The 22,405-nt window shown below is 43.5% G+C and overlaps 1 pseudogene; it reads right to left on the minus strand.

Annotated features, from left to right (window-relative positions):
- Positions 1-302: 302 nt before the first annotated feature.
- LOC110498754 overlaps positions 303-22,405 on the minus strand; it is a 55,092-nt pseudogene continuing 32,989 nt past the window's right edge.

The following is a 22,405-nucleotide window of genomic DNA, read 5'->3' on the forward strand; positions in this document are numbered from 1 at the left end:
GCCTTCCTCATGCTCATCCCATGGTTGACAACATGGTCAACCACAGTCATTCTGATTTCATCCGTTATTGTGTTCCTGACTCCCCTTCCTCTTCCCCGTCCTATTGGCCCCCAAATGTTGTCCAAACCAAATGTTTACCTGTGGCCTATTTATAGTGCTCAAGCTCTGATTTGTAAGTCAATTCATTATCTAAAAGTGTTTTTACATGTGTCAATGTGGAAAGGCAATTGGTGAAATTGTGTAGCAATGTAGAGACCAATGTTTACAGTTTTTCCAGAAGTGTGTTATTAAATTGCAAACTGAGTGTAAAGCAGTGAGTTGTGTTTACAGTTTTGCAAAAAGTGTGTCATAAAATTACAAAACTGAGCGTAAATCAGAGCACGTGCATTCAATTTGGCACACTTGGTAAATGCATTGGCTGCAAGTGTTAATGGTTTCAGAGATAGTGCTTCAAGAATCACTGTTAGTGTTTAAGCATTCAGAAAAAGGCTGTATAACAGTCACACACACTCGTACACGCACACACACAGCTGAGATCAGTTAGGCCTTCAACGCAGCTGTCGCCTAACGGCAACAGCTGGCCATTTTTAAATGAAATGTGCATACTACAGAAACACGTGTCGTATCAAACTGCTTTTCACCCTCTTCTCTTTATCATGGACAACTCTGTTGTGGATAACGGCAGAGGTTCTCCCCTCCACTGCCCAGTGTTAGTGTAACTGGGACTGTCTCTGCCCTGGAAGGGATTGTGTTCCCACTGACTCTGCACATAGGTCTGGTTGAGAGAGAGAGAGAGAGAGGGGGGGGAGGGAGAACAGAGGGACAGATAGAGAAAGAGGGAGGAAAATTGAGACAAGGGGTGGAAAAGGTGAGTGGAAGATCAACTGTCACTTCAAACAAATACCTTAATCCAAAGCAGTCTACTCCACCAAACTATTATGTGAACATTGAGCCAATGTGTGACATCAACCTTCCCCCCTCTTGCCAAAATGTCTGACTGGGATTATCTTGGTTCTAGGATTGGAGGTAGACCAGCAGGAAACCCTATGCCTTGAGAAGGTAACATTAAAAACAGGGTGCCACACAATCAAGTCTCCGGGAAGATCTTCACCTGAGATAGCTGCGTGTAGAAAGCAGGTTTAACAGCGGAAGTTGAGAATCGTGTGGGCTGCTAGCCCTGACAGAGGAAATAAATCAGGGCAGGTAGGTCTGGGTCCATGTTGCGTGCCGTAGATGACAAACTCAGTGCTAGAACAATGGCATCATACTGTATCTGAATTCTGCCATGGTTATGGACATTCTCCATTGTGATAATTGTAAGTGGGGTGGTGGAATTTTGGACAGGGATGGGGAAACAAATCCAAGGCATGCACAAAACCAACTAACAGTAAATCAAATAAACAAAATTCCTGATTCTCGCATGTCAAGTTAGAGCTGTTGTAGTCCAAAGGTCTGCCAAGTGTCAGACTGACTGCACCTGGAGGGTGGCGAGCCACATACGCCAGTGGGGCCCATAGGGGAAGATTAAGCAGGGCCGTCAGATCAGGTCCCCTGGCTTCCACAGGAACTGGTAGTCCTCCCACACATCCTCTGGGTCCTTCTGGTCCGTGCTCAAAGTACCTTGCAGAATCACCTCAGTCCGCTCCTTAGTGATACTGCGTACAGAGGGAGGGAGACAGAAAAGAGGGTCAAAGAGAGTGAAAGTTGCAGAGAACAATTCTAGAACAGAATTTGGGATATAGGGTAACCTAGAGGAGAAATGGAGAATGTTGAGAGAAAGGAAGAGGAGGATGAAGTAGGTTGTTGACAATGCGGAGTGGGCTGAAGGACGTGTTCATCACTTGTCTGGAGCTCAGCAAGTTCAGTACCACAGGAATGCTCAGATAGCCAATCAGAACGCCCAGAGCCACATTCACATTTTTGCGCTAGTTGGCCATACCTGCAGCAAAACTCCAGTATTTTCCCTTAATAGCCTGTTCTTCTTAATAGCTCCATCTTCTTATATAGGGAGCCAATATGTTTTACAACAATTTTATTTCCATGGCTCATCAAAACTAGTTGTTTTCTCATGGCTCTCTCTTGTCCCTCTGCAGAAGACATATGGTGAGCAATATACACAAAATCACAGTATCGAATAGAAATAAATATACAATTGTAAGAATCTCAATGAATACTGTATCGGCACCTAAGTACCGTGATATCGTATCATGAGATCCCTGGCAATTCCCAGCAGGAGCAGTAGAGATACTCTTAATGATCGGCTATGAAAAGCCAACAGACATTTACTCCTGAGGTGCTGACTTGTTGCACCCTCGACAACTACTGTGATTATTATTATTTGACCATGCTGGTCATTTATGAACATTTGAACATCTTGGCCCTGTTCTGTTATAATCTCCACCCGGCACATCCAGAAGAGGACTGGCCACCTGTCATAGCCTGGTTCCTCTCTAGGTTTCTTCCTAGGTTTTGGCTTATCTAGGGAGTTTTTTGCTAGCCACCATGCTTCTACATCTGCATTGCTTGCTGTTTGGGGTTTTAGGCTGGGTTTCTGTACAGCACTTTGAGATATCAGCTGATGTAAGGGCTATACAAATATATTTGATTTGAATTAAGGTCACAGTTATGAAAACTTATGACACTAAAGAGGCCTTTCTACTGACTCTGAAAAACAACAAAAGAAAGATGACCAGGGTCCCTGCTCATCTGCGTGAACGTGCCTTAGGCATGCTGCAAGGAGGCATGAGGACTGCAGATGTGGCCAGGGCAATAAATTGCGATGTCCGTACTGTGAGACGCCTAAGACAGGGCTACAGGGAGACAGGACGGACAGCTGATCGTGCTCACAGTATCAGACCACGTGTAACAACACCTGCACAGGATCGGTACATTCGAACATCACACCTGAGGAACAGGTACAGGATAGCAGCAACAACAACTGCCCGAGTTACACCAGGAACGCACAATCCATTCATCAGTGCTCAGACTGTCCGCAATCGGCTGACAGAGGCTGGACTGAGAGCTTGTTGGCCTGTTGTAAGGTAGGTCCTCACCAGACATCAACGGCAACAACGTTGCCTATGGGCAAAAACCACCTTCGCGGGACCAGACAGGACTGGCAAAAAGTGCTCTTCGAGTTGCAGTTTTGTCTCACCAAGGGTGATGGTCAGATTCACATTTATTGTCTAAGGAATGAGCGTTACACCGAGGACTGTACTCTGGAGCGGGATTGGTTTGGAGGTGCAGGGTCCATCATGGTCTGGGGCGGTGTGTCACAGCATCATTAGACTGAGCTTGTTGTCATTGCAGGCAATCTCATCGCTGTGCGTTGCAGGGAAGACATCCTCCTCTCTCATGTGGTACCCTTCCTGCAGGCTCATTCTGACATGACCCTCGAGCATGACAATGCCACCAGCCATACTGCTCATTCTGTGCGGGATTTCCTGCAAGACAGGAATGTCAGTGCTCTGCCATGGCCAGCGAAGAGTCCGGATCTCAATCCCATTGAGCACGTCTGGGACATGTTGGATTGGAGGATGAGGGCTAGGGCCATTCACCCCAGAAATGTTCGGGATATTGCAGGTTCCTTGGTGGAAGAGTGGGGTAACATCTCACAACAAGAACTGGCACATCTGGTGCAGTCCATGAGGAGGAAATGCACTGCAGTACTTAATGCAGTTGGTGGCCACACCAGATACCGACTGTTACTTTTGACTTTGTTCAGGGACACATTATTCCATTTATGTTAGTCACATGTCTGTGGAACTTGTTCAGTTTATGTCTCAGTTGTTGAATCTTGTTATGTTCATACAAATATATACAAATGTTACTTTGCTGAAAATTAACGCAGTTGACAGTGAGAGGACGTTTCTGTTTCTGCTGAGTTTATATGTATGTGTGTGTGTGTGTGCGTATCTAGGAACACAAGATCCCTTTGGCAGTAGCCAGAGAGAGGGGCTTAGCCTATGTGGTCATGGGGCATTTAGTCACAGACAACTGGAGGAGTAGACAGCTCAAATCCCCACTACCTGTTTCGGATTGAGATGGCAACCCGTCAACCCATCCATGTTAAAACCATGCATCAGAACCATACCCGTTGTTTGACTTAAAGAATGAATTTTTATGCCTAAAAATGAATAAAAAACAGCCCTAGTAGAGGTAGTACAGAATGTTGGGCCCACTTAAATGACATATTACCCAACATAGAACTAAAGCCATTTGAGTCTTGGGAGATCAATTAGCTGGAGCCTATTCCTGTTTTTATACACAACATGGACATTCACTGCACTTCGACGTAAAAAAAAAAAAATATATGTATACAGGTAACTGCCAAAATAAAGGAAACACTTGAGTAAATGAGGGATACAAAGTATTGCAATCAGCCATTGAGGAAATGCTTCCTTTGAAATCAATGAAAGCTGCTATACTGCTCGTGTTGCGCTCGTGTTGCATCACGTCCAATGGCAACGTCCAAGCTCAAGAACCGCAGAGGTTCAATTCTCGATGGCTGACGCACACGTTCATTCTATCTTGTGAATTGAATTAAAGTTGATTTTGGTTGCATATGGCCTCAACTATACACCACTGGTTATTGTTCACCACTGGTTATTGTTCTAAGATGTATGAAGTCAAGAAGCTACTAGCTAGCCGAAACTCTAGGTAGCTGGCTTTGACTATCTTCACAAAGTAAACAAAAGCAACTTGTGTCATTGGAGGATCATTTAGTACAGCCGCTAGCAACAATTGAATGAGTACTTGTGAAAAACTGGACCAACGCTATTGTACTTATGCATAATCGATGAATATGGACCAGTAAATTTGGAGAAAATAGAATAAAGATGCTCCTCCCCTGTGCTGCTCTCCGCTCTCAAAACAAGCTCTGTGTAGCAGGTAGAACGTCACATTGACACGACGCTGATGGCAAAGCTACTCAACGTTATGGTGGAGCTGAAGTGTTAGGGTCATGTATAAATGTGGATGAATGATGTCCCATCCCTCCAATAGAGATCCAGACACTTGTAGAATGTACAGCATTCCATTGAAGCTGGTTCGGTGGCTCGTGGTGGCCCAATGCCCTTTTAAGACACTTTATGTTGGTGTTTCCTTTATTTTGGCAGTTACCTGTACATGTACATTCATCACTGTCTTCCACGCCATCTCAAGCTGTCTCTCTCTCGCTCTTTCATTCCATTCCCTCCTCCCTCTCCTCAGCTGTCCCAGCACTAAACCATACTCCTCCCATCATGTCCAAATCGTTAACTTCTTCCTTTATGTTTCTGGGCCAACTGTCAGGCACATTGGTAATGTCTGGTGCTGAGTGTCTACCATCTGTCAAGGCCCAATAGCCTGCTAGCCTGCTCCAGATGTGCATACAGCCAGGTGTGGGTGTTGGAGATGTGGAGTGGAGAGGCTCGGGAGTGGAGCGGGTGGAGAGGGGTAGGGTGCCCATGTGGACCCACTCATTTCCCACTCTTAGGTGTTGTATACTCAAACACACAGCTTAGCCAGGCGTGTGGGAAGGGGGAGTCCATACACACACAAACATGCACGCACGCAGACACACACAGCACGGCTGGTAGAGACATCAGTCAGGCCAACTCAGTGGAGCCAGGTGGAAGGCTGGTCTAATACCTCCTCTCCCTCTCTCTGACTGTCATCATTAGTCCCAATCATAAAACACCCAGACAGGGTTACAGCAGTCCTGCTATTCTTATAGGATGAAAATAAATACCCAGAATTCCAGGATAATCCCCACAATACCTTAACCCTGTCCATATCGATTTCTTTCTTTGCAAATATGTGTCTGGGCTGAGGCAGAGGTATGGGTTGTGAGGGAATTAGATAAATAGAATAGATTATTATATTTCTATGGTGTGGGCTCTACCACTGATGGGTAAGAAGTTGGGCTCATTTAGGAGATTTCATGGCTGTTGAGGGGGTACCTCTGGTGGGTTTGGGGGTCTGTCCTGCAGCCTCCTGGAGGTCCGGTACGGCTTGCTTGGCCCCTCGAACAGGAACCCCAGAGATCCATTGTCAAAACAGACTGGGAACTATGGTCAGCCAGTTGAGAAAGCTTAGGTTCCCACTCACTATCAGAGTCACCTAGGGGAGAGGGTAGATGAGGTGAGACAGAGGGTCGAGGAGGAGACACAGAGGGTCGATGGGGAGAAAGGACACCAAAAAGGTACTGGCAGAAAAATAGCATGATGATTGATGAGGACTATCTGCTTTGTAATAGATTAGGCCATTGCAGCAGGGAAAGTCCTGATTTCCTGTATTTAACTGATGACTGATTTATTACAGTTTTTTCCAACTGCTTACACACGTTTTTCAAAAATGTCTCCTTTTTCCAAAACTGCACACACAAAATGCAAAATGCCTCACATCTCCTTCAAAATGTAACACTGCATTCAGAATGCCATAAACACATGTCAGAATGAAGCATTTGCATCAAATGGCAAACACTGCTTTCATAATAGTACATTTTTGGATGTACCATGTAAACACTGTTGTTCTAAATCTAAAGCTCTTTGGTCTGTCATAGGCTTATATCTACATTTCAATACAATGTTCTACAGTGAAAGTAATCTGCTGAGCGGGGTAACAAGTACACTGTAAACACCAATGCAATGTAGAAACAGAAAATATTTATTAGGCCAAACATTATTGTTGTATACAGTAGCATACGACAAAACCATAAACATACGTAAACCAAAAGTATATTCTTTAGAATACAGTAAAGAACACAATTATGTGTGAGGGGTCCCGGGGGGACAGTCCAGGAATTGGTGGGGGGGGGGGCAGTCACCAGTGCTAAGCTATGCTTCATCTCTTCTCCGGCCTGGGTCTGGCCACAATACTTTGTCCACATCAAAAGATATGTTTTCTCCTGCCAAACATCGAGGGAAGTATCTCCTAGCATGGCGTATCCAACCTTGGACAGAGGCAACCTCTATGTCCCCACATGCGTCCGCCATTGCCTGGAGAAACAGCTGTACATTACTGTAATGCTAAAATAGTCATTAGATAGTTGCATACCTGTTCTCATTTCTAAAGGTTCGAATTATGGACGCCACTGTAAATCGACTCAAGTTGGGCTGGACTCTCAGTCCAGCCTCTCTCATGGTCAAACCGTGGTTGATCACATGATCAACAAGTGTTGCCCTAATCTCATCAGAGACAGCTATCCTTCCTTCTCTTCTTTGCCCTTGTCCTCTTCTTCCTCTTCCTCTCCCTCCTACTCCTCTTGCTCTCTGTCCATTGTTGGCATCCATTGTTCAAAACAGGTAATCTGACCTTTGACCTATTTATAGGCCTATACAGTGATTGGTTAGTGATCAGTTAAGCTATTAGTGTTTGCACATGTGAGTGAGGAGTGTGTGTGTGACCTGGTGAATAAGTGTAGCATTTTGATTGGTTGTGTTTAGAAAAGGAAAGCAAGTCACTTCCTGTTAGATTTCTGTGTTTTAGGTAGAGAATTGTGTGTAGTGTTTTGAAAAAAAGTCAAAGCTTATGGTTTTGGATATTTGGTGTGTAGTTTTGCACTTTGAGTGAGAGGTTTCAAAAATCGTGTGACATGAAAAGATTTTGTGTGTAAGCAGTTGGAAAAAACTGTAAACTGAAGACGGCAGTTGCCATAAAACCACTGTAGAGCCCCAATGGATCCACTAGGTGGCAATGTGATGTCAGAGCCACTCGAGGTAGACATTCTTGGGCACAGATCTAGGATGTTACCCGTTTAAAATCCTAGTCTCAACCAGTTTTACTGTCAACTCACCTGGAACACTATCTGCAGCATTCCGTTGACCATACATCGCCCCAGGAAGGTGAAGAGAAGGATGACGAGCACAACAAAGTGATTGGACAGAACCTCAAAGAGATGGAACCAACATGGAGATTGGTGAATATAGTACGACATGGAGTTTGGCACCGGCTGAGTTTGGAGGGAGCGAGGGAGAAAGAGAATCAGAATGATACCCCCCCCCCCCCCCCCACACACACACATACACACACCACAGAATGGCACTGTGTGGTTAGACACAGTACTCTCCAGAACATCTCTAGAGATGACAGAGATGGGAGTGGGGAGTCAGTAACATCACTCCTCATTTTGGGGCCTGAAGAGAGGGGCTATGTAACCCACCACATCCTTCCAGTCTCAACCACAGAACTGGGATAAGCCAAAGATGACCACAGATTGACACCCCCGGGAGTGCACAACCGCAGGGGTCGCAGAGGTTACAACATGAGTACATCCAGCTCAAGGAAAAAGCAATTTGCCTCCATATCGATACTCAAATATGAGCAATGACAGAGGGATAGAAAGAGGCAAACAAAAGAGAGGCTATTACCATAGCATACATATGAGTATTAAGGTGTGTGTTTTTGCTGACGAAAGTACAGAACAAGATAACAGTGAATTACCTATATATTTGCACAAATTTACCTAGTGTCACGCCAATGACTGCATGGTGATGCATGGTGATGGATGGCAGTGAGATCTGAGTCATGTTGTATAACTTATCACTACCAGCCTTTCTACAGGCTACAATGGACTGCCCAAATGGCACCTTGTGACAAATGCAGGTTGACGTTTATTATCATGAATCTTGCCCTGGAGGTAGAACTGAGTGATTTCCTCTAGATGGGCCAGCTGCAATGTAAAAAATGGCTACAGTGGTTCCTCCTTTAAAAGTTGCATCATACTGAGGCACACCTTGCATGCTGCCGCAGCATTCTGTGGCACGCCATTTAATTGTCAGACATTTTTTCTGTTACTGCAAGTTATTGCTATTTTGACCACCAGAGGGCTTCTTTGAGAAGCATTTGATAGTATTCCGTATTTGCATTACCAGAGAATTTAAAACCTTTTTTGTAATAACATAGTATATGGGATTGATTTTAGGAAATTTGGCTTAATTAATTTGATTAATATTATGGTGTTTCTATTCAGAGAAAATCTAAAAATGAAACCTTCAGGGTTTCCGTTAGGATGGAATGGAAAATATGGCGCTGTACAACGTGCCGGTCGGGAGTAGGCTACAGGGTTGGAGGATTCAAAATTGTTTGCCTTCATTAGACAACTTTGTTCCAATAGTTCTGTAAATAAGTGATATTTATTCCCTTAGGAATTCACTATGGATCCATAACTAAATCAACATCTGCATTTTGAAAGAGTATTTTTATCATTATTTTATTAACGAAATGTGTTTATTTGTTTATTAGGCTACTGTGCAGTCTACAATACATACTGTAGTAAACATGGGAAAGTGCCTGATTCCTTGCATAAGGGAGAGCAGGCCATGTCTGTACTACAGAATGCGGGGCACGCAGGAGACCGGTGTTATTTCATAGTTGTGATGTCTTCACTATTATTCTACAATGTAGAAAATAGTAAAAATAATGAGAAAAAAATGGAATGAGTAGGTGTGTCCAAACTTTTGACTGGTACTTGCTTAATAAATTTGATTAATATTATGTTTTTTCTATTCCAAGAAAAATGAAAAACCCTCTGGGTTTCCATAAAGATGGACTGCAAAATATGGCGCTGTACAACGTGATGGTCGGCAGTACCATACTAGGCTATTTAACCCTTTCATGTGTGAGTTCCAAATATCTCTAACGGTCGCCCCAGCGTGAGTTTTTTTATGCACGTGATGTTAGAACATTCTCTCCATTCCAGAATGTGATTGTTACGGACACGCGGTGTAACGTTACTCATTTCATAACATTTATGGTGTTATACTCAATGCTTAGGTAGCTAGCTACATTCTTCTATTAGCTCTGGAAAACAATGCTAATTGTGTCAGGGAAGTATTAGCATGTGTTGTATTTTGAAGCTATCCTGGCCTTATGACTCCCAAGTGGCACAGCTGTCTAAACAGTGTCTCAGTGCTAGGGGCGTCACTACAGACACCCAGGTTCAAATCCAGACTGCGTTTCTATCAAAGTAAGTGCCTTATTACGTTATAATAGTTTCTGTGTGTCGTGTTTTACCGGTTATACTGTAGCTCACTGTGTGTATGGAGCATAATATATTTGTGTATATTATAACCGCGGACACTCAAAGTAACGTTACTCATGTTACTCACTTTTTATGGTGTTATATTCAATCATGCTTATGTAGCTAGTTACATTCTTCTATTAGCTCTGTAAAACAATGCTAAATGCGTCAGAAGTATTGACATGTTGTATTTTGAAGCTACCCTGGATAAATAGAAAAATATATTATACCACTTGGTCGTTTTCTGAGTGCATTCCACAACGCTGTTTATCATGTCCGCCTTATCCACTGCCCCCATTTTGAGGTTATAGTCAAGCTTGTCTGGTTTGATGTTTCTCTGTCTGGTTTGTTTCTCTCTCCCGTCAGGTGGTCCACCTTCCCTGTGGCCCGACATGGTTGCTGTATGAACAGTGGAGAGGACATGGACGTCTCGTTTGTCATGGCACTTTACTGCCAGCTGTTAACATTTCTTATTTTGTATAATGGGTCAAAGAAGGAAGTTGCAAACATAGGATCTCTGCTCCAATATTCTCTTAGGGAGTTCTTCTTTACTATCCCCATGAGAAGGACTGTCACCAGGAATGTATACATTTCACAAATTGTGGTTGTCCCCCCCCCCCCCCCCCCCCCACACACTCCTGGCTCTCTCTTCTCCTGTAGCTTCTCCTGTAGCGATTGGTCTCTACAATGTCTCCCACCAGCTCCTCTGTCAGAAACAACTTGAAGCACTCTGCCTCAGATGGAAATGGCAAGGGGCGTTGCACTCCAGACTGGGACTTGTCAAAGCAAACAACAGGGCCAGGAGGGGTGAAATGGCTGGCAGCCTTCCAGCTACCACAGAACTCCTGTACTTCATCCACTGTCGGTCTGCCTCCATCACCACCAGCATCTTCAAAGGGAACTAGGACTTTGTCAGTGGACAAGGGGTCCTCAGACAAGGGGTCCTCTGTCACTGTCAAAATCTGATTCCTGACTTTGACTCATTGTCAGAATTTCTTTACATCGCCAGAATTTCCGCATTTGTGAGTTGTCTCCTTTTGAAAGAAGTTGCTAATGCTACAGCTTAGCTCATTAGCTACATACATAAACAACAACACTGAATGGCTCAGAGTGGGAGTGAGAGGTTACGTGATTGATTGCCTGCACGCGCCATTTATATCAATAAATCACTATCAGAAAATGTTTTGTGTGGTATTATTGATATATTTACGTGTGATTGTACGCTTCAGGGACCACTGTAGAACGATCACACCCGTGTGATGGTACGTGTGAAAGGGTTAACTAAAGATTCATCGCAGGTTACGAGGAAGGAGTAGGCTGTCCTTGTAAATAAGAATTTGTTCTTAACTGACTTGCCTAGTTAAATAATGGTTACACTAAGAGCATAACATTTCTGCACCCTCATTTTCTCATTATTGTCTAACCAATACCCAAACTGAGATTAAGTGAAAATAAAAAATATCATTGATTTATCAAGACCAGTCCCCCATGCTTGCCTCAGAGCAGCGCGAAAAGGTGGTAAAATAGTTGCAGGCTTTTGCATCTAACTTCAAAATGCTCTTTAAATAATTACATTTCGAGAATTGGAGGACTCCAAATTAATATCTACGGGGCATCTTCCGTTAGATATTCTCAGATATTCTCACAGATCCTAAGGGGCTTAGGCTTCTAAATTAATTAATAATAATAATAATAACAATCTCTTTGTTTAAAAAGTAACAATATTTTAGAGATTTTGTTTTCATTTACCTTAGAGTGAGCAAGAAAAAGGCAATTATTATTGTTAATTTTTTTTACCCCCTTTTCCCAATTTCGTGGTATCCAATTGTTAGTAGTTACTATCTTGCCTCATCGCTACAACTCCCGTATGGGCTCGGGAGAGACGAAGGTCGAAAGCCATGCGTCCTCCAAAACACAACCCAACCAAGCCGCACTGCTTCTTAACACAGCGTGCATCCAACCCGGAAGCCAGCCGCACCAATGTGTCAGAGGAAACACTGTGCACCTGGCGACCTGGTTAGCGTGCACAGGAGTCGCTGGTACGCGATGAGACAAGGATATCCCTACTGGCCAAACCCTCCCTAACCCGGACGACGGTAGGCCAATTGTGCATCGCCCCATGGACCTCCCGGTCGCGGCCGGCTGCGACAGAGCCTGGGCGCGAACCCAGAGCCTCTGGTGGCACAGCTAGCACTGGGGTGCAGTGCCCTAGAGGCGAAAAAGGCAATTCTTGAACATGGGGTGAGACATTCTTACTAATTTGTAAATAAAGCCAGTTTGTTATTTAGAATGATTTATTTCTGGAGAAACCTAAATGGATTATTTAGCAGACATTACTTGCTTATATTCATGAAGATGATGAGTGATTGGCAAAGGCAATCTGTAATCTGTTGGCATCACGGCACGACATCAACATCACTCTAATTGCAGTCTCCTGATTTAAACCCGATCAAACATGTTCGGCATCAACTGAAAACATTAATCCGTAACTCTGCCAAGCCTACAAGCAAAGATTAACTGTTCAAGGCCATCAAGATGTTTTGGCTAGAGAAATTGACGATACAACAATGCAACAAATACATTGATCATCTCAGCAAGGTGTTATCTGTGGTCCTGTTGCTTGGTGGAAGTGCAAATAAAATGTAGTTTATATAAACATTTGCATTTGAATGTCTTTTTTCTCATTATTTCATTTGATTAACGACAACATAAATATGTTTAATAAATACTGTACTGCTGTTTTGAGTTAGAAATGTAACACTTTAGAGTACTTAAGCATCGAATACTTTGCAAGTTGAAGGATTTTCACAACAATAGCCGGGTTATAAAAAGTCTATTGTCTTGCTAATAGGAAACATTTGCATAATGGGCGACACCTGCTACAGTGATGAAAAACAAGTGTTTGAAAACCTGTTTTCAAAATGCCTCCAGTTGTCCATCATTACTGTAAATAAAAACACAGCATCTTGTTTACATCTTGTTAACATTCTTTATTGTGTCACACATAATTTGTATCTACCTATACAATTCCTTTTAGAGTTTGGGATTTACAAATGTGCACTTTTAATTATTAGTTACACTGTTTTAGTTTGAGCGTGCAGACTTTTTTTTTCTTTAAATTATTATTTTATGTAGGATGCTCCATTTTTGACCAGATGCAATTGTAAGTAGGACTAATAAAAACAAATCCTACTTCTATCAGGCTGTTAAGCCTCAGAGCCTACCTCAGCCAGTTAAGTTATTTTATATAGGTCTAGGCTCCGAAGAAATAGACTCCAATTAAGCCCTCTTCTTGTTTGTAAAGTCAAAATAAAATGAAGATTATTGTTGAAATGAATTACTTGACTTGTGTATGTGTTCACCATCTGTTGGTGTGCAACACTTGCATAACAAGTTAGCAATATTTTCAGCACCAGGCACTGTTCACCTCCTATTGATTGTGCTGCGGTTGCCACCAGTTGTTTTTGAAATTGAACCTTTACTAGGCAAGTCAGGAAAGAACAGATTATTATTTACAACGAAGGCCTACCGTGATATATATAAATAATTTTTATCAGAACATTAACCATTTGTAGGTAGATACGTGTGTAGGTAGATGTGGAAAGATAGATAGAAATGATTTGTTGCAAGTTGGGGGTGGGTTCACACACCTAGCTGGGCTATTAGACAATTCTTTAGTAAAGGTTGAATAGTCTATTGTTCAGCTAATAGCCCATCCTACTACACTTGTGAAAAACGAATAATAATACTTTTCCCCTTTCCACTTGTTAAAGATTCCGATTGTTTTTAGCCACAATCGGCCCCAACCCCAATTAATACATTTGGGCACAGTCGATAGCGTGCTGGACTTCAGGCTAGAATGTTGAGGGTTCGAAACCTGCTCCCTGCTTGTTTCATCATATTATTATGCTGGTCTCAGAGCAAATTGTTACTCCCCACCTGGTTCCTCGCTCTCTTCCACGCGTCATTCAGCACGCTTGTGGGCATGCTGGCAGGATGTACTGTTTTTTATTCTGTATATATGAATTACAAAATCAGCCTTTACTTAAATCATGTTTATAGTCTATTGCATAGTTACAATGTGTAATCATTGATGTCCCAGGAGCAGGAGTGGTTAAACACTGTTGAAGTGTATAATTGTAATATATACATGCAGACACAGCATCATTCAAAGAATGGAGTTGGGTGTAACTGAAAAAAACTTGCTAAATATCGATTTTCTTAAATGAACTCTATGACAAAAAAAATATGCACAATGGTTTGTCTCTACATTAACTAACATGTTCCTCTCATTTGTAATTTTTTTGCTTGACTCGTTATGACGTTATAACTACTTACACTTGCTTCCCCCGTAATGTTTTGTCAGCCATCTTTGCTGAAGAAGGTCACCAGGGACGTGTGGCTTGCGTCAAATTCGTCATTGATCGGTCATATAAAAACCTTAGGACCCAAATGCATAATGACTGCTCTAACTCCCCCTTGTGGTGGTCTGGAGTAATGAAGATGTGACGCTGGGTACCTCTAAGTCCCGCGGTGTAAGCTCACAACTTTGAAAGGAGGAACCACTGTATATGTAAAAATGTATAAAAACCAAAATTATATTTTTGGTTTTAAATTTAAAGTTAGGCATTAGGGTTAGCAGTGTGGTTAAGGTTAGGGTTAAGATTCAAATCTGATTGAATGACTTTGTGGCCAGTTAGTGACCACTCTACAGACCTCATGACAATAAATGCCAACCTGCGTGACAAACATGAAACGTATCTGAGCATAAATGCAAAATAGCTCAAAAGTTGTTTTTTCCCTCATTGTCCTGACATAAAACCACGGGACAGAATGGTGTGCGGAAACAACATGGTTTATTTTTATAATACCACACCTTCAGGGTGGTTTCCTGAGCTAAGTCAATTTGGTGCCTCTTATAGAAATGTCCTGAGAGGGCTGTTTCAGTGCAGAGCCAGACTGGGCTGGAGTGTGTGTGTGTGTGTATGTGTGTGTGTGTTCCAGCACACCCCCAGACAGCCTAGTGTACCTAGCTTGCAACCTCAGATAACCAAACAACCCCAGCATGTACACGGCAAACAAACAAACCAACAAAAACAAACACACCACCCACCGGCCCACTCAGCCAGCCTCTTATAGCCTCAGCAGACTTCTTACCCAGCATGCATTGCGCTGGGTGGCCCTGCCATGAGTTTTGAGGCTGAAAGGGAGCAGTGTATCAGAGTCCGGTAGGGGGGATGGGGGGGGGGGGAATGTAAATCTGCTTTACCCCTGGGGGTGTTGATAGGTTTGGAGCTGGCAGGTCAATGTTTAGATGAGGATATGAGTCTGACTGCCTGCATGGAGTCCTCAGGCTCCCATATATGATTTTCCATAAACCCATGTTAAACACGGAAATCCAGTTTAAACACAAATACTATTGGAATGTTTCCTTTCTTTTTTGAACAGTTTTTGTCAAATTCTACAAGGCGTTCATTTGCGGTCTCTGATCCATACAGGTTCACTTGGCTGACCACTATTGCCAGAAACCCATTAGCCTCCAAGTGAAGCCCTGACAAAGTTTACATAATGTAGGCTGATGAATCTATAACAGGGGGCTTGCCCCAGGGGCTCAATGGGCCTGAAATGGACTCCTGTTTGTCCTCGACATCAGACTTCCAGATAGGTGTGAGGGTCCACAGACAGAGGTTCCTTTGAGTTAATAGGGCATGGACAGGGGGGTGGTAAGGGGGTGTTGTGAGGTGCCAGGCATCCCTCCACACCTCACACCTAGGGAATCCCATGAGAGAACCAGCCTGGAGTAAGGATGGTTGCTGGGATGGCGGGGGGCATATTTTTTTTTTTGGGGGGGGGGGGGGGGTGATAACCAGAGAAAGCTTAAAATGATGCACTGCTATCACATATTTTCCAACTCTAGGGACATAGACCTTCCAAGTGAGCCCGATGGCCCAAATTTAGGGGTCTGGGTCATGGACTATTATGACAATACTGATAGGGTAGAGCAGTAACACAAATGTACATGGACACACTTATCCACCTAAAAAAACATATAAACAAACACACATAAACAACACTAACCCACAAATAAGAATGGGAACTTTACACGACAGATAGGAACATAAACCAGAAAATCAATCCCACAAATTGGGAGCCATACTAGACCAGGTAGTCATCATGCTTAAATTTAGCCATGACATTTTGATGTATGTTTCACCGACCCCACTCTGTCCACCTTATAGGACAGAAAATTAAGCCATTGACCACAAAGTTAACTGAAATCAACTGTAGCAGGTTCAGCTGGTCTGTGCCTTACTCTATGGCCTATAACTTGCTACAGCAGCGTCTTCAAAGTCATGTTGACCAAAGAAAATAAACATGTTTCCCATTTAATGGGTAATCCACCCAGCAGGCGAACAGCCCAAAGCAGAGTACTGAATGAAGGCCAGGGCTAACAGACTGAGAATGGGTTTGTCATATGCCAAAACCTGTATAGTCCAGTGAAGGCAACCTACTGTACTGTACCATACAAGTTACTGTCCAAGGTAGTGAGGTTCCTAGTTTCAATATTTAGTCTCAGAAAAATCTTTGTAGTTTGTCAGAGTAGTGTAAGATTAAGTAGCCCCTAGGCACTGATCCAATGTCAGCTTACTGTGTCCTGCCCTTGATGGTTAAGGTTAGTATTTGGTGAGGGGAAGCTGATCCTAGATCTGTGTATGAGGGTAAGTTCTACCAAGATCATGTCAGTACAGTAAGTATGCATGCATCAGTAGAGTTTGTCAAGCCCAACTATAGTAGACCAACCATTCAGGGACTTTTTCCAAGGCAATAAAAAGCCACAGTCAGCCAGACCATTCAGTCTCCAGAGAGACATTGTGTATTCCTGGTCTCTGTCATTAGACGAGATACTCCAAGCTGTGTGGGTTAGTCTGGAGATGACACAGTATTGTGGTGTCCTCTCCTATAGGGATGATTTATTCAAACATTGAGGCAGACTGTGGTTCCCAATACAGTAGGTTCTTCAGAGCTGTGTCCCATCATGTGCTTTAAGAAATGTCTTGGCACCCACTAAGTTAACAGAAGCAATATTTCTTAGCCAGGGCTACGTCTTAAACCATGACCTCAATTGGTTTCAATTGAACGTTTAGGTGTGTGTAGCTTATTGTTTGTCCTGGGGAGCCCCGTCTAAGGAGAATATCTAGCTTGAGGAAGCACTGGTCTGTCCACAGCCAGCCAGACAAGAGCAGTCGATCCAATGGCGTGGCACAGGAGGTAAGGGAAGATGGATAATAAGGTAGTTTTGTTTAATCCAGTTAGGGATGGCAGGAGATTGATAAAGATCATCAGCCTTGGCCTGATCTCTCAGGACGACCCAGCACAGGACAGGCCATGGGAAAGCCCTGACGCCAACGACAAGCACTGCCCACAAGCATTGCGGTAACTGTATTGCACTGAGCCCACACAAACACACACATACAGACTCAAGAATCCCACACACACACCTCGTAGTGGTAGTCCATGCACGTCAGGTCCCTCCAGCATCTTGATTAGCCCCTGCAGAGAAGAGGAAGACCTGTCAATTATTGAGCTCAACTCAAGGTGACATTTTAAAGGTGCAGGAAAAAAACAGTACTTACAATGGGACACCATCTTTACCTGGCCGATGGTTATGTCCAGGTGTGTTAGTTTGTGGGTAGCATATCATTGGGACATACTGTAATAACATTTCCTGTTCCAATTGATCTAGAGTCTGTAAAGGATCCGTATATTTTCTGTATTGGATCGGTCAGTATCTACACTGAACAAAACTATAAAATGCAACATATAACAATTTCAAAGATTTAACTGGGTTACAGGTCATAAAGAAATCAATCAATTGAAGTACATTCATTAGGTCCTAATCTATGGATCTCACATGACTGAGAAAACAGATATGAACCTGTTGGTCACAGATAACATTAAAGAAAATGGGCCTCACAATGAGCCTCAGGATCTCGTTGCATTATTTTTGGGCATTCAAATTGCTATTATTGTCCGTAGCTTATGCCTGCCTATGCCATAACTCCAAAGACACCATGGGGCATTCTGTTCACAACGTTGACATCAGCAAACCACTCACCACACGTCGCCATACACGTGGTTTGCGGTTGTGACGCCGGTTGGACGTACTGAGAAATTCTCCAAAGCGACATTGGAGACTTATGTTAGAGAAATAATTAACATTCAATTCTCTGGCAACAGCTTGGGTGAAAATTCCTGCAGTCAGCATGATAATAGCACGCTCCCTCAAAACTTGAGACATCTGTGTCATTGTGTTGTGACAAAATTGCACATTTTAGAGTGGCCTTTTATTGTCCCCAGCACAAGGTGCACCTATATAACGATCATGCTGATTAATGAGCTTCTGGATATGCCACACCTGTAAGGTGGATGGATTATCTTGGCAAAGGCGAAATGCTCTGTATGTCCCAATGAAATGCTATCCACAAACATCAAACTAACACACCTGGACAGAACCACCGGCCAGATAAGGATGCAGGGTCCCATTTTAAGTACTGTATTTTTTCTGCACCTTTAAAATGTCAACTTGAGTTGAACTCAATGATTGACAGGTCGCATGTTTGTGCATATGGAACATTTCTGGGATCTTTTATTTCTGCTCATGATACACGAGACCAAGAATTTACATTTATATTTTTGGTCAGTGTAATTTACCATTCTATAAATTACCATGAAACCAGAAGGCCTATTAGCATGTCAATAAACTATATAATCAAGCCTAGTGTTTTCAGTGATCATTCAATAGGAACCCATGCCAGCAGAAGGGTGTGTCAATCACAACCAAATCTATTTCAAATGGAAACAATTCTGAATGATTGCAAGATGTACGTCAATGGGCTGGCATTAAACAGTTTGTGTTTATTAGACAAGAGGGACTTCATATTCAACCAATCTCCCTCATGCTGGACAAAGCTGCAGCTTACTTGTGCTGGTAACTAGCTATCACCAGCAGCTAGCAAGCAGCTAACTCTGGAGCGTCAATGGCTGGCTGATAGTCAGCCCTCAAAACAATGTCAGAAGAACAGTGATATGGAAAACAACCTGTTGCATAAAGGTTATTTCTGCTTGTAATTTCTGGCAGAATAAACATTTGCATACAGCTCTGACAAAAATCAGTTTGCCATGTTTCAATATACAGTCACTTTTCAAACCTTTTATAAATGGCAGTATTGTCTGTGTACTTGAGGAGAAGGTTTATTGGATTGAAAAGATGAGAGGAAAGCAAGATTATACTGCACAAATGTCATTTCCACTACCTCTCATTTTTATCCCTCTATCCATCTGTTGAGGTACAACAACACTTTACAACACAAATCACACCACGTCATCACAGTGTGTGTGTGTGTGGCCTGCTAGATGAAAACGCAGGGCTATAGAAATGAGTTCAGTCCATCTATGGTAACCATACTGAGAATGAAAACTGTTGCACTGTGTCTAAATCACTTGAACAGCTGCTAGTTATCATATCGTTAAGTAGAAGTTCATCACAGGGCTCCAGAATCCGACCATTTAGTCGTATTTTGCAACCTTTAGAGGCCTTTAAAAAAAATGTATTGGGCGCATTCTACATGGTTAACTCAAAATGTATTTTTTAGGAGGCTAAAGCCATGATTTGGTCAAACAGTAAAGTACATTATCCTCATGAAAGTGTCTGCCTGCCACACCTGTGCCTGCTTTGCTGGGGACTGCTGCTGTGTCAAGCAAGCCACTAACGATCTACTTTCCCAGGGGCAAATATTTATTTGGATTTTATAACATTTTAAAATCCAATTGGGGAAAATAGAGCTATCCTGTCAGAGTTGGAGCGAGGAGGTTCTCAGCTTTCTGTAGGTATACTTTTTTATTTCTCTCAATTTGAGTTCAATAGCAACTATTTTACAAACAAGATATTTGATATGGCTTTGAGATATTGAGCATGCAAAATGCACATTGGTCATTGTGAGTGCATAGGCCTCATTGGGCGCTAGGCTGCAACGTATTTTGGGACATTGCATTTAGAGTTAGGTTAATATGTGGCTACTAGCAGTGGGTATTATACTTAGAGCTAGCGATCTAGCTAATGTTTTTTGAGTTTCCACTTAATCAGGTGGTGAATTAGTCCCAAATAAATTAGCCTATGATATTAGAGCACATAAAGAGTCAGGCAAGTTCATCTCTATTGAACCAAAAATATCTGAACATTCTAGAGCCCAATTTTGTGTATCCAAACTTATTTATTTAATACCATCTCAGCAGTATATTACACTTTTTAATAAAGCGCTGTGAATGACTTGATAAGGTGATAATAATATTTAATGTAGCTGACATTTTATGTAATGATGGTCCCGGGAATCGAATTGTACTTGGTCTTTTACCAAATAGGGCTATCTTCGGTATTCCACCCCTAACTCCTCACAACTATTAATTGGCTCAAACGCACTAATAAGGAAAGAAATTGCACAAATTAACTTAACAAGGCACACCTGTTAATTGAAATGTATTCCTGGTGACTACCTCATGAAGCTGGTTGAGAGAATGCCAAGCGTGTGCAAAGTTATCATCAAGGCAAAGGGTGGCTGTTTTGAAAAATCTCAAATATGAAATATATTTTGGTCACTTTTTTGGTCACGACATGATTCCATGTGTGTTATTTCATAGTTTTGATGTCATATGTTATTCTCCAATGTAGAAAAAATATAAAGAAACCTTGGAATGAGTAGGTGTCCAAATGTTTGACTGTTACTGACCATTCCGGTACTGATATAATCCATCCAGTGTCGAAAACGCCATCTTCTCCCGGGAGGACGCTGCCAAAGGTATCTGCCAAAATACTTTGGTCAAGTCGAGGGTGCTGATGTACCTGGCCTTTCACAATCGGTCGATGAGCTCGTCCACCCTCAGCATGGGGGTAGGCGTCGAATAAGCTGATGTCGTCCACACCCTGGAAATCTTTACAGAAGCGTAGGCTACCGCCCGGTTTGGGCACCTACATGATGGGGCTGCACCATGCGCTGCGGGATTCTTCGACAACCCCCATCCTCAGCATAGCCTCCACTTCTTGCTTTACGGCCTACCTTCGCGCCTCAGGAATCCAATGTGGACTCTTTCGTGCTGTTTCCCCAGACCGGGTGCAGACGTGGTGTTCAATGAGGGTTGTGAGGCCCGGCTTCTCGGAGAACACCGCCGTGTTCTGATCAACGAGCTCCCTGAGCGCTTGCTTCTGGGCCGGGTCAAGGTCCTCATTGCTCGGGACCTCCACTGGTACCATTGGCGTCCTGGGTCCTGACCATAACACAGCCAAGGCTGTCCTCCCGTCCACTTCTTCAAAAGGTTCACATGGTAAATCTGTTGAGGTTTCCAAATCCCCTGCTGCCATACACGGTAATTGACGGTCCCAGCTTCTCTATCACCCCAAACGGCCCGTGCCATGTTGCCAGGATGTACCGGTGCCCTCGTGCTGTTTTTACCAGGGGTCCCACTATGTCCATGGCGATAAGTTCAAAGGGCACCCCGATGATCGTTTGGGGGACCAGCAGGGTTTCGGAAGTGTGCTTTTGGGACAGTGATTTTGCACTCTGGGCAGCTGCGACAATAGCCTTCCACGGCCCTCCTCATTCCGGGCCAGTGGAACCGGGCGGCGATCCGTTCCCGGATCTTCTCCATTCCCAGGTGCACCCCCAACAGGTGGGTGTGGGCCAGCTGAAGAATGGTTCCACAGCTATCACTTGGGCTGCGGCGGCTTTCAAGTTCGGATCCTCTCACTGGGAAGGCCCAAATTGTCCCCTCAGTTGGCCCCAGTGGGTGTCTCTACTGGTCCCTTGAAATTGAGGGGGAGGGGATGGGCTCCTCCTCCAGTAGGTCACCTGGGGGGTCGGGTTCTGACGCCCCCTCTGACTCCAGACCCGTATATACGGGTTTATCAACCGTTTTCTTCCGGGCCGCAGAGGCAACGGATCCTCCACGCTCTTGTCTTCGGACAGCTCGTACCTTTTTCCTCAGCTCATGCCTCCACAGTACCGCAAACAGTGGACAATCTTGTCCCACGAGGAGGGATACCGGAAAATCCTTGTGGTGTCACAATATTGGCCGGTTGGATACCGCTTTGAGTCACTGTGGACAAGATTTCACATCTCTCTACCACGTTCGGTCCCCTAGTTCAGGTAGCTCGTGGTTACGTGCATAACTATACTTCTGGAGTCTAATAGAGCTTCTGTGTCTTGTCTGTCGACCTTCACCGAGACCATGGGTGCCATTGGTTCATGTTGCGCCTAACAGGAGGCAACGTAGTTCACTGCGTGGCCCACCTTGCCTCCGGGGCTTGCTGATGGCATCAACTCCTCTCAAGCCGGGCAAATCCAGGCAAGG

Source organism: Oncorhynchus mykiss, chromosome 20, assembly GCF_013265735.2.
Source record: "Oncorhynchus mykiss isolate Arlee chromosome 20, USDA_OmykA_1.1, whole genome shotgun sequence".
Lineage (NCBI taxonomy): Eukaryota > Metazoa > Chordata > Actinopteri > Salmoniformes > Salmonidae > Oncorhynchus > Oncorhynchus mykiss.